Source organism: Arachis ipaensis, chromosome B1 (assembly GCF_059453495.1).
Source record: "Arachis ipaensis isolate K30076 ecotype BB chromosome B1, ASM5945349v1, whole genome shotgun sequence".
Classification (NCBI taxonomy): domain Eukaryota; kingdom Viridiplantae; phylum Streptophyta; class Magnoliopsida; order Fabales; family Fabaceae; genus Arachis; species Arachis ipaensis.
The window spans coordinates 134,073,663-134,085,135 of NC_142436.1; the positions used below are offsets into that span (position 1 = coordinate 134,073,663).

General features: G+C 36.3%; 1 non-coding gene across 1 annotated transcript; it reads left to right on the forward strand.

The window, feature by feature from the left end:
• Positions 1 to 10,740: 10,740 nt before the first annotated feature.
• LOC148578449 (small nucleolar RNA R71) lies at positions 10,741 to 10,848 on the forward strand. Its single transcript, XR_015903016.1, has one exon. It is a non-coding gene; the product is annotated as a small nucleolar RNA R71 (small nucleolar RNA).
• Positions 10,849 to 11,473: the final 625 nt, after the last annotated feature.

Genomic DNA, 11,473 nt, shown 5'->3' on the forward strand with positions numbered 1-11,473 from the left:
TTAGAATTGTGTACCACTCAATAAAGCATATACTATCTTTTGAAAGGATAAAAATTTTTATTGTGAAACTAATTTTTTGAAAAGCATCCTATGAGTATAATGATATTATAGAGATAGATCTAATGGTTAATGTTTCATATCTAATGTATGTTAATACCAAATAAAAAGTATATAATATGGAAGATTCTAAAGGAACTACTATCAACTCATAGATGGTAAAATGAGAAATCAAAACAGGAGAAGAGTACAAAGTGAGTTAATCCCCATTTTAATTCCTGAGATTAGTGAGTTGCACTTATTTAGTCTTTGAGATGCTAATTACACCAAATTAGTCCCCCATATTCAAAAAAATACACCACACTAATCCCTTTTCCATTTTCCGTCATCGGAGCACTGAGTCATCAGTGACGTGGCCAATTCTTGCCACACTGGACACAAAAAAACGACATCGTTTGTGATTTGGTGCTGAACACTTTTTGAAGCGACATCGTTTGTCTCTGCTGAGAAATAAAATATTATCCTTCTTTTGTCTCTTCTCTTCGTCTTCAACTTTTCCATGAGTGATGTAGAGAAAAAATTTTCTATTTTCTATGAGTGATAGAAATTAGTGACTGGTAGCTGCAATAGGATTTTTGGAGATCATTGGAATATGACGTAAACTGTACACTCATTTGGAGAATTTGTTTGTCACTACAAGGATCTTCTGTTTCGTTACAGAGGTTAGTGAGGAGAAATTTTTTTTTTCAAATTTTATGGAATGCTTTGATGTTTGTTGATCATGGTTGATTGTTTTATATCCACATTTTTTGAAGTGGATTTTGGGCTAGGATTTTATTTTAATGTTTTGTGTGATTGTGCTCAAGAGTTTATTTTTATACTCTATTCTGATAGTGGAACAATGAGTGTTGTAACACCCTAATGCTTTTAAACTGAGTTAAGCTTTATTTGGATTATATTTAGTAGTTGATATTCAAAACCTTGTGATTTTTTTAAAACAAATATGAAATATTTATATAAAATAATTTATATATAAAAATATTGAATAACTAGTTTTTATTAGAATAGTTACTAGTTGAAAAATATAAGTGGATCTATAAATACTAACATGAAAAACGGCGTGCTAAACTATGAAAGCACAACAATGACAAGCTTTACTCATACCAAATAATCATAAAAAGAAATATCATAGTTACAATTGTAATCACTCAATAAAAATAAAACAAGACACACAAAAAATCCTAATTCTCTTAATTTGTATAACTATGGCTAAAACAATCACATATTCTTCCTTCTTAAGGTAAACGCTTAATGTTTTGTATCTACGTCTTCGATAGCTTGCTTCTAATAGTGTACTTGTCTTTTCACCTCAACTGAGCAGTGTATTGCTTTGTACTGCATCGTTCCTGAAGATGGTATGGAGAGAGGGGTGAGAAACAAAAGTTTCTTAGTAGTTTATCTATATGGTGTCATCGTATCCATCCCAGCCATTCTGAGTTTTAAAATAAAAACAGTGATGATGCAATATCGTTCAATTATTATTTCTAAAAGTCTTTGTTAGTCGGAGTGGTGTGATTTTTAGATGCTTCTTATTTACTTATGTTATGACATGTGTGTGACACATACAAAATGCCTATAGCATTAGAACATATAGAATGTAAACTCATAAATCTTGATTTGATGTTTTCATAGACCGTAAAATAAGGCAAAATAAATAATAAATAAGAGAAGAATACTAATATTGGCATAAATAAGTCAAATAGAATAGATCTAAATAAAATAAAGATCTTAAACAATATCATCCATCAAATAAAAAGGAACTTTGGATAAAAGAAGGATCTTTGAATGAAATAATAAACATAATCATAAATTAAAAAAGGATAAAAGAAGAACAATCATGATCATACTTTTTATTGTACTTTTCATTACTTTTTTCTCGTAGCTTTTATAGAAGGTATTGACCTCAAACCGGTATAAAAGGTGGGAGTCCCCTTCCCTTACCGAAGGTTCTTATCCCAAATATTTTGGCAATCACCTTCCCTTACCGAAGGATCATCTCGATCGATCACCTTCCCTTATCAAAGGATCATATCGATATCTTGTCTTTGGGTGTCACCTTCCCTTACCGAAAGATCATTCTCTCAGTTCAATTTACAATCAAGGTTATTTAGACATACACAAGAAGGAAGTTATGGCAACAAAGATATATTATTATAAAATTGATGGGAGTCTCCTTCCCTTACCAAAGGTTCCCAAAAGTTTACCGATCACCTTTCCTTACCGAAAGATCATCTCGATTCGATCACCTTCCCTTACCTAAAGATCATCTCGATTATCTTATCTTTAGGGGTCACATTTCCTTACCGAAGGATCATTCCCTCAGTTCTTTGATGCACATAAGATTTTTTATTATAATACATAATGCGTATGAAGGAAAGAGACATTATATCATGACATGTAATGCTAACATCTATATCCAAAAATATTTAACATATGACATATAAAAATTAGCATAAAACCTCCTACCTCGAGTGAAGTTCTTATATGTATTACGATGCAAATAGACGCAATTTTTTAGTGAAGAGAAATTTGTTCCATGACTAATCTTTGTATATATTTTGATGTAGGTATGAATCCTTGACTAGATAGAAAGAATTTTCATATTCTGTAGTTCGCATAATTCGAAAGGATATTTTCTTGAAAAATATATTAGTGGACTTTGTGAATACTTTGGCTAGAATATTTTGTATAGAAAAAAAGGAATAAAATGGGAAAGGAATGACTCAAATAGCTCTTAGGTATGCACAAATTGTGTTAGGAGAATCTAATTCGCGTTTATTATATATGTGAAATCTCCAATCTGAATCATCACTTTGCAAGCCCTATAACATTTTCTACGTTTGGAATTTAGAAATAACTATTAGAGACAAATTTATAGATAATTGAGTTAGCTTTAAAACTAATCTCAAACAAAGTCAATCTAATAACTACAGATTGAGATATTTCCAAAATACTATTAGTATATCAGGTTGGCTGATAAGAGCACAATTTTCTACAATGGACTTGTAACAGATTTATCTACCTAATTTAATTTGAATTTGATTTTGTACTGAACTTAAGGAATAAATCTATTTTTTTTATCTTTTCATGTAACTAAATATCATTCAAATCCAATAAATATAGAATTAATTATGACTATATCTTAAAAGGTTGTTTATTGTTGGTTAGGGATTTACTACCACTAGTGCTTTCATATATTTGAATTTTAACCTAAATATGTTAGTTTTTCAAATGCATTATTTTCTAATCTTTTATTTTGAATTTAAATTTTAAATCATTATCATTTTAATTAATTAATTAGTTATTGAATAATGACTTGATTCAAAAAGTTGGGATATTACAAGTGTCTTCTCATGAGAGATAATTAGATTTTATTTTGATATTTTATGTGCCATCTATGAATGTTATATTGATGAATTCTGTGTCAATGTGATTAATGTGTGTATATAACTGGTGATGAAAATAAATTATTTTCAACCATGCAGATGGATGCGCATTTTTGGATATTATGTTCTACCACAGAAAAAAGTTTCAAAAAGATGAAAAAGGAATAATTATTTATTCTCCTGATAAGAAATTATGTGTTAGTTCCTTGATGAGATACTTTGGATGTATTCTAGGTGAAAAATTATTATAAAGAATTGGGATATGACAAGATAGAAGAATGTAGGAAGAGTTAAGACAGTGGTTTAAGAGCTCTAAATTCTGATGAGTTAAGGAAGATGTGTTTCATGGCTCAGAAGAATGATGGACTATTTGATGTTTACTTTGAGTATGGAATGTCATCACCATAAATTCTTGAGGGAAAGAAAATTGTTGTTTATGTTGATGATGAAAATGATGAGCTAAGAATGGTTGGTAAGTCCAGGACCAATATAAAGAACAAACCCAACATTGAATCAACCATATATAATAGCCCTCCCAAGCTTGATGACAAAGATGCAACTATGCCCAATAATAAACTTCTACCAAGCAAGATCCCAATCCAAGCTAATAAGCCTACTGCCTCTACTGATAATACCCCATTCCCCAACAACTATGAACCAACAAATCCTAGTGCTAACTATCCCCTGTCTCACAACAATGAACCTACTACCATATTCAACTCTAATCCCAACCAAGCTAATAAGCCCACTGCCTCTGCTGATAATATCTTACCCCCAACAATATAGAACCAACAAATCTTAGTACTAATAACTCCCTGTCCCACAATAATGAACCCACTACCACATCCAACTCTAATCCTAACCAAGCTACTAGGGGTGTTCAAGACCCGCCCCGACCCGAAACTCAGCCCGGATCTGAGACATATTTTGTCGGGTTCGGATTTTTATTTTTTACCCGGTGTTATTTTTGGGTCGGGTTCGGGTTTTGCTTCGAGCCACCCAACCCGACCCAAAGTTATTTTTTACAATAAGAAACATATATATATATAGTAATGTTATAATTCAATTAATATTTTTTATATTATACGATATTATTTTTGTTTTAAAATAATTTATTTTGATATAAATATGATATAACATTTGTTAAATTTATTTTTTAAAAGTAACATTTTATTATTTTAATATATAAAATTTACAAATTTGTATATACTAATGTTTCATTGGGTCGGACCGGTTTAACTCGGTTTCTTTTCGGATCACTTCGGGTTGGGTCAAAGTTGACTCGTTGCCTTTTTAGGGCCGGATCTAGGTCTACTTAAACCCGGCTCATGAACCCCCTACAAGCTACTAATGCAAAGCCTATTAGCAACACTCCTCCAATTAACCCAAAAACTAAACTCAAGTCAAAGGGCAACTCAAAGTCAAAACCCAACACTGAATCTACTTCCAAGCCCAAGCCCGGCCCGAAGTCTATGTCCAAGCCTAAAACAAACTCAAAATCCAAATCCAACACTAAATCCTATTGCACAAGCTCTGTTTCAAGAGTGAGGCAAGTCTAGCAACCACACATGAACAAAAAAGTCCTAATATAGTCATCTTCTGAGGATGAACACACCATAGAGGATAGTTCATAGGTACTTAAAAAGGATGATAGCTCAAGTGGTGATGATGTAGTTGAAAATTTTCTAAAGCCAAGAGAAGAGATTTTAAGTTGAGGCATGCACCTCAGAAGCTTTTGCAATGTCTAAAAGAAATTTAATTAGTGATGATAATGCACTGGTGGTGGATGATGAGAAGGGTGAAGTGGACTTAAGTTTCTTAGGAGTCCCTGTCATAGGAGATGAAGCTTTGGAAAATGATTTGGACCTGAGTAGAGTCTAATGGGGCCAACTCTTGGCACTCCAAGGAAATGAAGACTCTTAACCCTTTCGAAAGATGATTTTTCTGAAGAAGAGTTTGATGATGTTTTTCCAGTATTTAGAATGATGTTGTGAGATGTAGGGTTGTGTGCAAGATCAAGGAGTGCAATTAGGTGATTTATGCTTCACAGGATCAAGAGAAAATATATTGGCAGATTAAAATATTCAATGATGACCATACGTGTCCTAGAGAAGCCACCAAAAGAGCTACAAATATGAATTGGTTAACTAGTAAGTTAGTGATGAATGTTAGGAAGTATCCTAACTTTAGATAATGTGAGGCAGTTGTGTACTTCAAGTCTAAGTGTAAACTGATGTTAAATAAAAATTTCATTTCTAGAGTCTTGACATATACTAGAGTTTTAGAATATGGAGATGAAAAGGCCTAATATGTAATAGTGAGGACCTATGGTGAAACACTCCTAAAGTGTAATTCGGGATCAATAGTGAAAATTGGCACTATCCCACAACCAGATGGAGAGGTGATTTTTGAGAAGATATATGCTTGTCTTAGTGTCTGCAAGAATGATTTAAGGCAGGGTGTAGGCGGCTGATTGGATTAGATGGGACATTCCTTAAAACACAATTTGGAGATCAAATTTTATCAGCAGTGGGTTAGGATGCAAATCATCACATATATGTTATAGCTTGGGCAATCGTTGATATGGAGAATAAGGAGAATCGGAAGTGATTTTTGGAGCTACTTCATGAGAACCTCGGAGACTATAATGAAAACAAATGGTGCTTTATGAGTCACATACAAAAGGTATACTCATTAAACATCTTTTTGTCATTTTATTATATGCTTAAATGTTTTCATGTTCTCTAAATTTAGGATTTTTTAAGCCCTTCGCTTGTAGATACTGAAGGATTACTATGTGTTCATAACACATAGTAGAAGAAAAGAAAGTAATCTTTAAAGATATATTTTGTGCTTAAATTTTATTCGAATAATATAGATCAGATCTAAATACCTGAGTACGCTAGTAAAAATAACTTTATCCTTCGATGATACGAAGACGCTATGCGTATCCACACCAAGACCAACATTTGTTTGTCAACTCTTTGACCTTTGAATATCTGATCTAAATTGAGAAAACCTCTTTGCAATTCTTTGTAGATCATAAAATTTGTCTCCAAGAATTATGCCCACATATATTTGTATATGTAACGACCCAACTTTCGGTACATCATGATCATACCAGAAATCCAAGTGTCACCAACTTGCTTCCTTAGTTTATAACTAGTATTTAATATATGAGCATGTTACCTTATTAAAGCGTTATCATTTTTACGGGTAAATTTCTTTTTAAAACGTTTACAAGAATAAAATAACCAAACATACATGAACAGAAATATAAAGGAACATAAGAAACAGATATCCAAATTGATAATATACATCATATACATCACATGTAGCATTATATAAAAGATCTAATTAGTGTCCAACCTTTAAGACATAGTTACTAACTACTAATGATCATGTAATGAAGACACAAACATAGATAAGCACTTAGCATAGAAAACGAAAAACAGAGAATAAGAACAAGGAATGAGTCCACCTTAGTGATGGTGGCGTTTCCTTCTTGAGGAACCAATGATGTCCTTGAGCTCTTCTATGTCTCTTCCTTGTCTTTGTTGCTCCTCCCTCATTGCTTTTTGATCTTCTCTAATTTCATGAAGGATGATGGAGTGCTCTTGATGTTCCACCCTTAGTTGTCCCATGTTGGAACTTAATTCTCCTAGGGAGGTGTTGATTTGCTCCCAATAGTTTTGTGGAGGAAAATACATTTGAGGCATCTCCGAGATCTCATGGTGATGAGCTTCATGCGTCTCTTGAGATCCATGAATGGGGCTCTCTTGCTTGCTCCATCCTTTTCTTAGTGATGGGCTTCTCTTCCTCAATGGGAATGTCTCTTTCTATGAAAGCTCCAGCTGAGTAACATAGATGGCAAATAAGATGAGGAAAAGCTAGCCTTGCCCCAGGAGATGGCTTTTCGGCTATTTTGTAGAGTTCAAGGGAGATGACTTCATGAACTTCTACTTCCTCTCCAATCATGATGCTATGGATCATGATAGCCCGATCCACAGTAACTTCAGATCAGTTGCTAGTGGGGATGATGGAGCGTTGGATGAACTCCAACCATCCTCTAGCCACAGGCTTGAGGTCCAGTCTTTTTAATTGAACCGGCTTGCCTTTGGAGTCAATCTTCCATTGAGCTCCTTCCACACATATGTCCATGAGGACTTGGTCCAACTTTTGATTAAAGCTGACCCTTCTAGTGTAGGGGCGTGCATCTCCTTGCATCATGGGCAAGTTAAACGCCAACCTCACATTTTTCGGACTAAAATCTAAGTATTTCCCTCAAACCATTGTGATATAATTCTTTGGATTCGGGTTCTTACTTTGATCATGGTTCCTAGTGATCCATGCATTGGCATAGAACTCTTGAACCATTAGGATGCTGACTTGTTGGATGGGGTTTATTAGAACTTCCCAACCTCTTCTTTGGATTTCATGTCGGATCTCCAGATATTCATTTCTCTTGAGTTTAAAAGGGACCTCAGGGATCACCTTCTTCTTGACCACAACATCATAGAAGTGGTCTTGATGAGCTTTGGAGATGAATCTTTCCATCTCCCATAACTCAGAGGTGGAAGCTTTTGTCTTCCCTTTCCCTTTTCTAGAGGATTCTCCGGTCTTAGGTGCCATCAATGGTAATGAAAAAACAAAAAGCTTATGCTTTTACCACACCAAACTTAGAATATTGCTCGCCCTCAAGCAAGAGAAGAAAGCATAGATGAAGAAGAAGAAGAAAATATGGAGGAGAGGGGAGAGGTGTATTCGGCTAAGAAGGGGAAGAGAGGGTTGTGTTGTGTGAAAATGAAGAAGAATGGAGGGCTTTATATAGGGAAGTGAGGGGGGTAATGGTTCGGCCATATAGGGTGGGTTTGGGTGGGAAATTGATTTTGAATTTTGAAGGTAGGTGGAGTTTATGAGGTAGGTTTATGGGGAAGAGTGGATAGATGTGAGTGGTGAAGTGGTGATAGGGAAGAGAGATTGAGGTGATTGGTGAAGAGTTTTGGGGAAGAGTGTTTATGGGATTGTGTGAAAGAGGGGAGAGAAGAAGTGAGTGGAGGTAGGTAGGGGTCCTGTGGGGTCCACAGATTCTGAGGTGTTCAAGGATTTACAACCTTGTACCAAATTAGGCATGCAAAATGCCCTTGCACACAACTCTGGGCGTTCAGCGCCAGATTGGTGCTTATTCTGGGCGTTGAACGCCCATCTATTGCCCATTTCTGGCGTTGAACGCCAGAACCATGCTTGTTCTGGGTGTTCAGCGCCAGCTCTTCTCCAGGGTGCAATTCTGGCGTTCAAACGCCCAGATGCTGCCCATTTTGGGTGTTCAGCGCCAGAACCATGCTCTGTTCTGGCGTTGAACACCAGCCAGATGCTCCTTACTGGCGTTTAAACGCCAGTGAGATCCTCCTCCAGGGTGTGATTTTTCTTCTGCTATTTTTTATTATGTTTTCAATTTTTATATTTATTTTGTGACTCCACATGATCATGAACCTAATAAAACATGAAAAACAAGAAAAATAAAATTAGATAAATAAAAATTGGGTTGCCTCCCAACAAGCGCTTCTTTAATGTCAATAGCTTGACAGTGGGCTCTCATGGAGCCTCACAGATGTTCAGAGCTTTGTTGAAACTCCCCAACACCAAACTTAGAGTTTGGATATGGGAGTTCAACACCAAACTTAGAGTTTGGTTGTGGCCTCCCAATACCAAAATTAGAGTTTGACTGTGGGGGCTCTGGTTGACTCTGTTTTGAGAGAAGCTCTTTATGCTTCCTCTCCATGGATGCAGAGAGAGATCCTTGAGTTGTAAACACAAGATTGTCCTCATTTATTTGAAGGATCAATTCTCCTCTGTCCACATCAATCACAACTCTTGCTGTGGCTAGGAAAGGTCTTCCTAGGATGATGGATTCATCCTCTTCCTTTCCAGTATCCAAGACTATGAAATCAGCAGGGATGTAAAGGCCTTCAACCTTTACTAACACGTCCTCTACTTGTCCATAAGCCTGTTTTCTTGAATTGTCTACCATCTCTAATGAAATTTTTGCAGCTTGCACCTCATAGATTTCCAATTTCTCTATTACAGAGAGGGGCATGAGGTTTATCCCTGAACCAAGGTCACGCAGAGCCTTATCAAAGATCATGTTACCTATGGTACAAGGTATTATGAACTTTCCAGGATCCTATTTCTTCTGAGGCAATGTCAGTTGATCCAGATCACTTAGTTCATTGGTGAACAAGGGAGGTTCATCTTCCCAAGTCTCAATACCAAATAATTTGGCATTCAGCTTCATGATTGCACCAAGGTACTTGGTAACTTGCTCTTCAGTAACATCCTCATTCTCTTCAGAAGAGGAATACTCATCAAAGCTCATGAAGGGCATAAGGAGGTTTAATGGAATCTCTATAGTCTCTAGATGAGTCTCAGATTCCTTTGGTTCCTCAGAGGGAAGCTCCTTATTGATCACTGGACGTCCCAGGAGGTCTTCCTCCTTGGGATTCACGTCCTCTCCTTCCCTTACAGGTCCGGCCATGGTGATCAGTTCAATGGCCTTGCACTCTCCTTTTGGATTTTCTTTTGTATTGCTTGGGAGAGTACTAGGAGGGATTTCAGTGATCCTTTTACTCAGCTGGCCAACTTGTGCTTCCAAATTTCTAATGGAGGACCTTGTTTCATTCATGAAACTTACAGTGGCCTTGGAGAGATCAGAGACTAAGTTTGATAAATTAGAGATATTTTGTTCAGAGTTCTCTGTCTATTGCTGAGTAGATGATGGAAAAGGTTTATTATTGTTAAACCTGTTTCTTCCACCATTATTAAAGCCTTGTTGAGGCTTTTGTTGATCCTTCCATGAGAAATTTGAATGATTTCTCCATGAGGGGTTATAGGTGTTTCCATAAGGTTCACCCATATAATTTACCTCTGTTATTGCAGGGTTCTCAGGATCATAGGCTTCTTCTTCAGAAGGCGCCTCTTGAGTACTGTTGGATGCAGCTTGCATTCCGTTCAGACTCTGAGAAATCATATTGACTTGCTGAGTCAATATTTTGTTCTGAGCCAGTATGGCATTCAGAGTAACAATTTCAAGAACTCCCTTCTTCTGAGGCGTCCCATTACTCACAGGATTCCTCTCAGAAGTGTACATGAACTGGTTATTAGCAACCATGTCAATGAGTTTTTGAGCTTCTGCAGGCGTTTTCTTTAGGTGAATGGATCCACCTGCAGAAGTATCCAACGACATCTTAGCTAATTCAGACAGACCATCATAGAATATATCCAGGATGGTCCATTCTGAAAGCATGTCAGAAGGACACTTTTTGGTCAACTGTTTGTATCTTTCCCAAGCTTCATAGAGGGATTCACCATCTTTTTGTTTGAAGGTTTGAACATCCACTCTAAGCTTGCTCAGCTTTTGAGGAGGAAAGAACTTGGCTAAGAAAGCCGTGACCAGCTTATCCCAAGAGTTCAGGCTATCCTTAGGTTGAGAGTCCAACCATATTCTAGCTCTGTCTCTTACAGCAAATGGGAAAAGCATGAGCCTGTAGACTTCAGGATCTACTCCATTAGTCTTAACAGTATCACAGATCTGCAAGAATTTAGTTAAGAACTGAAAAGGATCTTCAGATGGAAGTCCATGAAACTTGCAGTTCTGCTGCATCAGAGAAACTAGCTGAGGTTTCAGCTCAAAATTGTTTGCTCCAATGGTGGGGATGGAGATGCTTCTTCCATGTAAATTGGAATTAGGTGCAGTAAAGTCACCAAGAATCCTCCTTGCATTATTATTATTTTCGGCTGCCATCTCCTTTTCCTGTTCGAAAATTTCTGTAAGGTTATCTCTGGATTGTTGTAATTTAGCTTCTCTTAGTTTTCTCTTCAGAGTCCTTTCAGGTTCTAGATCTGCTTCAACAAGAATATTCTTGTCCTTGCTCCTGCTCATATGACAAAGAAGAGGGCACAGAAAAATAATACTAATAGAGATCCTTTTTGCCCAAGCATAGAGGTTCCCTTATGTGAGTAGAAAAAAGGAA